Source organism: Syzygium oleosum, unplaced genomic scaffold (assembly GCF_021117445.2).
Source record: "Syzygium oleosum isolate NSW1041296 unplaced genomic scaffold, Sole_v2.1 Sole_v2.11, whole genome shotgun sequence".
NCBI classification, from domain to species: domain Eukaryota; kingdom Viridiplantae; phylum Streptophyta; class Magnoliopsida; order Myrtales; family Myrtaceae; genus Syzygium; species Syzygium oleosum.
Genome location: NW_026607495.1, coordinates 3,515,291 through 3,523,920, shown reverse-complemented (window position 1 = coordinate 3,523,920; position 8,630 = coordinate 3,515,291). Strand labels below are relative to the sequence as shown.

Here is an 8,630-nt window from a genome sequence, read left to right as displayed (position 1 = left end):
AGCTAATAGTATCCAAACTTACTTTGGCCCCTTTAGCACAAGAGCCATTACCACAAAAGAAGAGGATAAAACTAAGATTCTGGCCAATCAAGTTAATGAACTTTTTGGTGAGTAGGAATACATTTCACCAGCAGTAGACAATGCTCTGTATAACGGAACTAATCAACTGGAGTTTTGCAGCATAAGAGAGCTTTCAAGTGGTCCATATAATGCAAATTAATAGTGACTTTATCAATCAAAGATTTGCAGTCATGAGAGGGACTCCCAGATATCTCACAGGAAGCTCACCAACTGGGGAACGAGAAATTCCACCATCCCCTGCATTAAGTCTTCTGAATACCAGAAATATAGAGCTTTGTCTTAGCTGCATTAAGCTCAAGACCTGAAAGAGCTTTAAATATATCAAACACAACCAAAAGAGAGAGCAATCAGTCCTTATCATTATTCATGAAAATGAGAAGATCATCTGCAAATCCCAAGTGAGTAGCTTACTCACTTGGGATTTGCTACATGAAGCATAATATTGCAGAGGTTCCCATTTGTAGCTGCAACATCAAGTAATCTGGAAAGCACCCCAATGGCCACGACAAAAAGATAGGGAGATAAGTGATCTCCTTGTCTGAATCCCTTCTTTCCTCTAAAATAGCCTGCTAACTACCCAATAACATTGATCGAAAATTTAAGAGTAGTAATCATGCTGCAATCCACTAAGCACAATGATGAGGAGCCTCAACAGCATGAAATATGTTAAGAATAAAAAGTTATATCAATCAATCAAAAAAATAAGAAGACACAACTGCAACAAATCTATTCCTAATTTCGCAAGAGAAAGTGCATTCACAAAGCAAATAGATAATCTTTGTCTTGAGCTATAAATACTGCCAAAGAATACAAAGACTTTCTTTTTTTTTCTTTTTTCGAATTGATCGCTTTCATTTCTTCAACTATCGATTTCCGAACAACAAAGGAAGGCTTGTGAACGAAAGATCACTCAAAAGGGTTGCGGTGGGTTAGACAGCTAATGACAAGGTAGAGCTTCCTGTTAACTGATTGGCCTCACGGTAATGATGGACAACTTGGATTTCACTAGACCTGTTAAACGGGTGGGTCGGGTCGGGTCTGGGTCGGGTCATAAATAGTCCGACCCAAATTGACCCATTAACCCGTTTATGACCCATTTATTCGTAGTGTAAATATCTCGATCCATACCCGACCCGACCCATACCCAACCCATACCCGACCCGACCCATATTGCTAAAACACTTTTATACTTAACATAATCTAGGAATACTTGTTTCTTATGATTTATTTTTTTAAAATTATACTGCTAAAACATTTTATGCAATACAAAGCTAGTGAAAAAAATTTATAATTTTTTTTAAAATTGAGGTTCTGTTTGTTTTACGAAAAATGCGACATTTCTAGAAAATATTTTTCATAAAGTCATTACCAAGAAAATATAAAAATTTTAATATTTTTTTATTTTTTAAATCGAATTTTTAATTATTTTTATTTTTATTTTTATTTTTATTTTTATTTTTATTTTTATTTTTTTCTTTTTCCTTTATTTTTGGCCGATCGCCGGCCGCCGTGGCCGGCGACCGACCACAGGCGAGGACGAGCTCGTCGGAGGCCGGCGAAGCTCGTTCTCGCCGATCTGGCTAGGCCGAGGCCTCGCCGGGATCGGGCGAGCCTCAAGGTCGCCGGAATCGGGCGAGCTCGAGGCTCGCCAGATCGGCGAGGCTCGAGCCTCGCCGGAGGCCGGCGAGCTCGAGCTTCGTTGGACTCCGACGAGGTCATCCCACCCCGGTGGCCGGTCGCCGTGGCCAACCACCGGCCGGAATAAAAAAAAAAGAAAAAGAAAGAAGAGAAAAGAAAAAGAGAAAAAATAAAAATAATTAAATTTCGATTTTTTTAAACATCTTTATAAAGAGGAAGAGAGTGTGTGGATGGGTCTAGTGGGTGGGTTGGACATGGGTTCCAAACTCAACCCATTTAGACCCATTTATCTTTAAGCTTTAAAATTTAAAACCCATTTAAGGTTGACTCTTTAAAATTAAGTGACCCATATATGACCCATTTATTTTTAAATAGGTCATATATGGGTTTAAGACCCATTTTGACACCTCTAGATTTCACGGAGATGGGCTAGATAAGATCAGCGCTCCAGAGAAAGCCTCTCAGAGATGGAGCACCTACAACCTACAGGTATAGTTTTAACAACACTGAAACGCAACTAGTTTCACAAGTGAAGGAATGTGTAGCCTAGTGGGTTAGATAACGAACACTTCCATTTGATTATTTAGTCTAGACAAGAGAAGTCGTATCGAGCCTTATAGAAGCACAATAATTTACAAATGCGCCATATTAGAGTGGATCAATGTATGATTTAGCCTCAACTAGTAAAAAAAATCTTAGAAGAATCATAATAACTAAGATGGATAACATGAGTAGAGTCTTATTTTAAATGCACCCAACTCCCTTTGAGCAATTAACTGCTTATTCTTCAAATACATAGACTTTTGCAATGGTTCATAAAAAATCATGGTGGAAAGCCAAGCAATCTCACCATGAGACCATCCGTGAAGTAAAGTTTTGCTTATGCCGCCATTCACCGAGGGTACAATTCAGTAACCGTCATATCATTGGTTGACAAAGGCATAGTCCTATTGGTAGATTGATCCGATTCAAGCTCTTTCATTGGGATGCTCGGTCCCCGTGATCTACTTCGGACAAAGAAAGCTGGATGTCAAGGCGATGGCGGGTTAAAGTAATTGCTGCTGAGCATGAGAACTACGGTTGCCATGGTGGGTCTAACAGCCGGATCTTCCTGAATGCACAGTAAGCCAATGTGCAGGCATTGAAGTACTTCATCTCTTGAATATGAATCCACGATAGCCGGGTCCAACACGTTCAAGGGCGTGCCATCTCTCCATTGATTCCACACCTGCAAGAATAATTCAGGAAAATCTTCACAAAATTGCGGCATTAATTCAGTGACTCATCATGCAAGACATCTGAATCTTGCAAAAAACCATATATAACTAAGGAACAGAACCATAAATGTTTTTGTAGGCCAAAGGACTAAGTTTTTATAGAGGAATTTCAATTTCATTTGACCAAATTTACAAAGAGTGCGGTGTGAATATTTGCAGCAGTAGCATAGCGAAACTTACATAACTAGCAAGATATTCACCCCCATCCAATTGGTGGTACAAGTCATTCTTCTTGCCGCAAATGATCTCTATAAGTAGTACGCCGAAACTATAAACATCAGATTTCACCGAGAACTTTCCATGCATTGCATATTCATGAGACATGTAACCACTGCAAAACCGAACATTAGCCACATGTATATTGCATATTTAGATGCAGATCAATGAGCATACTTAAATAGATAAAATGAGCAAGTCCGGCATCCAATTACAAAGTCATCTATTCAAGACCTAAGACTTACAAAGTCCCCACGATTTTATTTGTGCTAGCCTGAGTTTGATCGACTCCAAAATCCTTGCCATGCCAAAATTTGAAATCTTCGGGTTCATTTCACTGTCTAACAATATATTGCTACATTTTAGGTCTCGATGGATGATCCGGAGACGAGAATCTTCGTGTAGGTAGAGCAATCCTCGAGCGATCCCAGATACTATTTTAAAACGTAATGGCCAATTCAATTGACTGCTTTTTTGGGGATCTGCATCGTTGCACCAAAACTCATTATGTGCTAGCATGTGGCACCTATTCAAAAACTCAAGGCGAATATATTTACTCTCATCGATCAAAGGTGGCTTAACAAAAAACTATAATTAGTTGAAAGAACAGAAAACCGCTTAATTTCAAGTTTTCCACAGCTAGTGAAAGCTCGAACGTTTGATTTCAAGCAAATGTACATAAGAAGGTCAAACTGCAACATACCAAATAAGAAGTAATCAAGGCTTTTATTTGGCACAAACTCGTAGGCGAGTATCTTTTCGTCTCCCTCCAAGCAAAATCCAAGCAGTCGTACAAGGTTTCTATGTTGAAGCTTCGCAACCAATAGAACTTCGTTTTTGAATTCTTCATCACCCTGTCTTGAGCTTTGAGATAGCCTCTTCACCGCGATTTGCTGTCCATCAGGAAGGCTACCCTAAAGTGTTTTACATTCATCATTTATTTCCTTAACACAACTTAAAAACTAACATAAAGAAGCGTTACACGTTTCTTTCTTTTTCGACACCATTATGTTCAATTCGCATGTAAAACATTCTTGATTGTTTCTAACTGATATGTAATACGTACCTGGAAAACTTGACCAAATCCACCTTCACCCAACTTGTTTTCTGGAGAGAAATCATTTGTTGCGGTTTGTATTGTAGCCAAGTCAAATTGCAAGGACTCCACGGTGGTAAGTTCATTCGCACCTGCATTACCAAAACGCAATTTGATTATCAAATTATATCGACATTGGCTCCTAGTGGCGTTTATACGGTTGCCAGTGCTTGGGAACATTATCACAATGAAGAGCACCGGATTAGGCTGGCATGGTTGTCTCCTTAGCCCAATGAAATATTTACCCTCTTGATTGGTCATGAAGAAAAACAATATCATCAATACTGAAGGTAGTGCTAGGTCTATTAATTGCGGTGCAGATGCTACCTATCGTTGGAGGGAATTGCTAAACGTTAAGAGTATTTTGAGGGCTCGTTATGTGGTTTTTCATGTCGAATCTATATCCCTCTGGCATGACACATGGCATCCTGATGTGATCTTGCTGGATGTATGCCCGAGGAGAGTAGTTTAAGATGCTGCTCTTCTTTGAACTGCAAAAGTAGCTGATATGATTTGTGCTCTGAATGGAAAAGGTCCAATGCGAGGTCTGAAGTCTTGGTATCAATCCAGGCGGCCGTTTGTGGTGTAATTTATCCAAAGTCTTCTTTGGAAGACCAAGACACTTGCGCTGCTGCTTCTTGTGACATTCTTACCTCTGCTTCAGCTTGGGAGATTGTGAGGAAAAGAGTCCCAAGAGTTGAATGGTATAGGCTGATTTGAATTTCATCTAATTTGCTGAGGTTTGGATTCACACTTTGGTTGGCGACACAAGATAAGCTGCCGATATTTCAAGGAATTGACAAATAGTCTTCTAGTCATGGCCAAACTCTCTATTTTTTTGCGTCATGAAAGCACTGAGATTAGATCCCATTTGTTCTTTGGATGCAGTTTCTCTAAGCAAGCCTGGAAGAGTGCCCTTCACTTTTGTTTTCCTAATAATGATATTAGTGATTGGGAGTTTGAATTGTCCTGATGCAGCAGGCTATGAAAGGGAGATATTTTCATAGGTGCTCGGTAAAATTTTTGTAGAATTGCTGCATCTATTTATCTAGAAGGCCAGAAATGAACTGTTACATTCCCAAAGTATTCCTCTTATTGATGGCATTATGATTGCTTGTGCAGTCAAGTATAGTTTTGAAGGTTTAAAGAGCATCAAGAATCTGATCTTTGTCCTTGATCTTTTCCATTATATATGCTACATTTATATCAAACGGACTCTTAATTCGTATGATTAATATATTTGATTCCTTACAGAAAATGAAGAAATTTCATAATATGCTCATATATGGCGTAGATAGCTTATGAAAAAATAAACTCAAATAGTCGATTTACCGCTTTTTCCTTGGACGACTCCATCTGTCTTCTTTCCCTTTCTTCGAAGCAAACAACAAGTGAAAAAGAAAAGGACCATAACACCTTCAAATGGAACGGTAATGGCGATGGTTATCACGGTAGATTTGTTGCTTTTCCCTGCACAGGTACCATTTTGTATATGAGACAATTCCTCAACTAATCTAAAGCTTTCTAGATGAAAGCGTGCGTAACATATAAACTGACGCGTGAAGATTGGCAATTTGACACGTAAGAAGGGGCCATGAGAGATCTGAATAGAGAGGCTTAAACGAGAAAGCCTGAACATCAACTGCAATTCCAGCATTTTTAAGATTCTGTTTTTGGTAAATTGACGGGGCTGAAGACGAACAAATGAAGAATATTAAGAAGCAAAAAAATTTCTAGGATGAACAGCCCATGTTATATCACCTACTAAGTTCGGCAATAGGGAATTATTGCCGCTGCTGCTGCACACGAGCCCCTGGGTTTAAATCCCTCTAAAAAACCGTTATTCAATTGTACGCAAGCTAATTTAGCTCTAAACTTTTCAAGATCTCACGTAACAGCTTGTGAATATATCAACCACCGCCACAAAGAAGTCCAATTTTGGTCTTTTTTATGAACCCCACACACCAAGCTTGGGAAACTTACCCAATTAGTCCTAAATCAATTGTACGAAAGCTAATTTAGTCCTAAACTTTTCAAATTAACCAATTTAATCCGAAATCTTGATGCGAAATTCAAATGTAGTCATTCCAGTCAATTTTTGCGAGAAAATCGCTAATATGGCAATCCATTCAATGCCAGCTGTCCCATGTGACACATTGCCACGGCAACGATTTTTTGACAAAAAGTGACCGGAATGACTATATTAAAATCTTACGCAAAGTTTTGGTATTCATACAGCAGGTTTAAAAGTGATTGGACAACTTTGTTTCCATTAATGGCCCTGTTGTTGCAGGCACAGCCTCTAGGCATATGTTTCCTATATGGTATTTCTTGTTTGGCTGATTTAAGTTCGACAATTTGTCTTACCAATTTTTTTTTTTAACTATTAGCAGTGATCACCACATGGTTGAAATGGATTGTAACTCTAGATCAATTTAGATGTCGATCTACTTCTCTTATTGTTAAAAACCTTTTTGTGTTTATATCAATTCAGAAACGATGGTGACTAAATGAGGAGAATTAATGAACATCTGTTAATGATTCATTACCCTTAGCCTAAACTCACTTTATTATTAATTTAAAGATCTCACATGACAGCTTCTGATGAACGAACACCACAACTTTTGATTCAATGAACTATGATAGCTGACTATTAGCCATTCACATGCGTCAAAGATAGAGATATGGACCCTACCGTTCTTTTACTGAAAATATGGAAATATTCCGCAACTTCATTTTGGCAAAAATGTATTTATCCAACGTCCTGACCCTAAAATAAATTAGATGGTCTATGGAGTATAAAAACTAAATTCATTTCCACACTTAATCGTGTAAATCTCGCATGAAATCACATAATCAACAAATCAGATGATCTTAATCCACCTCGATTAAAGGAAAAAAAACAAATCGCCACGATACCTAATTCTTGAACAAGAGCCAACGTACCTGGCGGTGGAGGAGGAAGCGGCGGCGGCGGAAGTGGCTCGCCGACCTGGTGGATGAACTAATAGATCTCGTACTGAAACTCGCAACTAGGCGCCGTGCTCCTCAATCCCGCCTTCCCAAGACAGCAATCCGTGATGCTCCCGACAACTTTCTCCAGGCAGTCGATGCACTGCTGCCTGGTCAAGTCCGGCGTGCACTGCGCCATCGCAAAGATCGTGTCCGGCCCCACTGACACGTTCCTCGTAGCCAACTTCCTCAGTGAGCTGCCGCCGGCTGCCTCGCCCTGCAGACCTTCCACCTGTGTCCCCAGCTTGTACGTGACCTGGATCGAGACGTTGTTCACGTTGTACAGCCTGTAGTTAGGGTCGGTCACGACTATGCCAAAGATCGAGGCGTTTGAGTATCGGACAGTGCAGACCTCGCTGTAGAGCACCGCCTCTTTTTGGAGGGGGCAGAGGCGGCGGATGTCGGAGGCCGAGGCGTTGAGGCAGGAGCGGCAGCTCTCGCTAGTGAGGTAGCCGCGGCAGGAGCCAATGACGTAGAGGGTTTGGGAGGTGCCGGAGACCACGGAGGAGGTGTTGAAGAAGCCGTAGGTGAGGGACAAGGAGTTGGTGGTGGAGATGGAAGAGAGGAGGGTGGTGAGGGTGGTTTCGTAGGTGCTGTTGGCGGTGAAGTTGCCGGTCGAACCACAGAAGGGCTTTGGGAAGAAACCTTGGGCGTTAATGGTGGAAACGAAGCTGAGAAGAAGCAAGAGAGAGCGATTTGGAGGATCCATCTTTTCTTTCTTTCTTTTGTTTCTTTGGGGTGTTTGGGGTCTTTCTTTGATTAATGTGGACATATAGCTCGTGTAGCTCCTAACGAAGTCATTGAATCTTTCTTCTTCTTCGCCAGAAAGCCAGTGATGATGGACGAGACAGAATGCAGGTGGGGAGAAAATATCAGGCATTCCCGCACGATTCAGTGACCGCCACGTGGCGTCACGTGGCAAGGATGGGTCCCACGGACGTAGCCCCTCATCCCCTCTCTCTCTCCCTCTCCGCTGTTCATTTTCTCCGACACGCAACTTTTTGCCACAGTAAAACACTGATCAGATCTAGGAAGGGTAAATATCATGAAAAATTCTAAACTGGTATAGTTATGACAATTTTACTTCAAATTATTTTTTTGATCACAAAAATCTCCAAACTGGTATATTTGTGATAAATTTACCCCGAACTATTTTTTTGACCACCAAAAATCCCGAACTGGTATACTTGTGACAATTTTATCCCAACTAATTTTTTAATATTATTTTTTTCGAATTTTTTTATTGATTTTTTTTCTTTTCTTTTTTTTTTCCTTAATATCCTTCATCTTCAACCTTTGGCCGGTCGCCG

The 8,630-nt window shown here is 40.3% G+C and overlaps 1 pseudogene; it reads right to left on the bottom strand.

The window, feature by feature from the left end:
• Positions 1-2,308: 2,308 nt before the first annotated feature.
• Positions 2,309-8,080, bottom strand: LOC115668541 (cysteine-rich receptor-like protein kinase 10; annotated as a pseudogene).
• Positions 8,081-8,630: the final 550 nt, after the last annotated feature.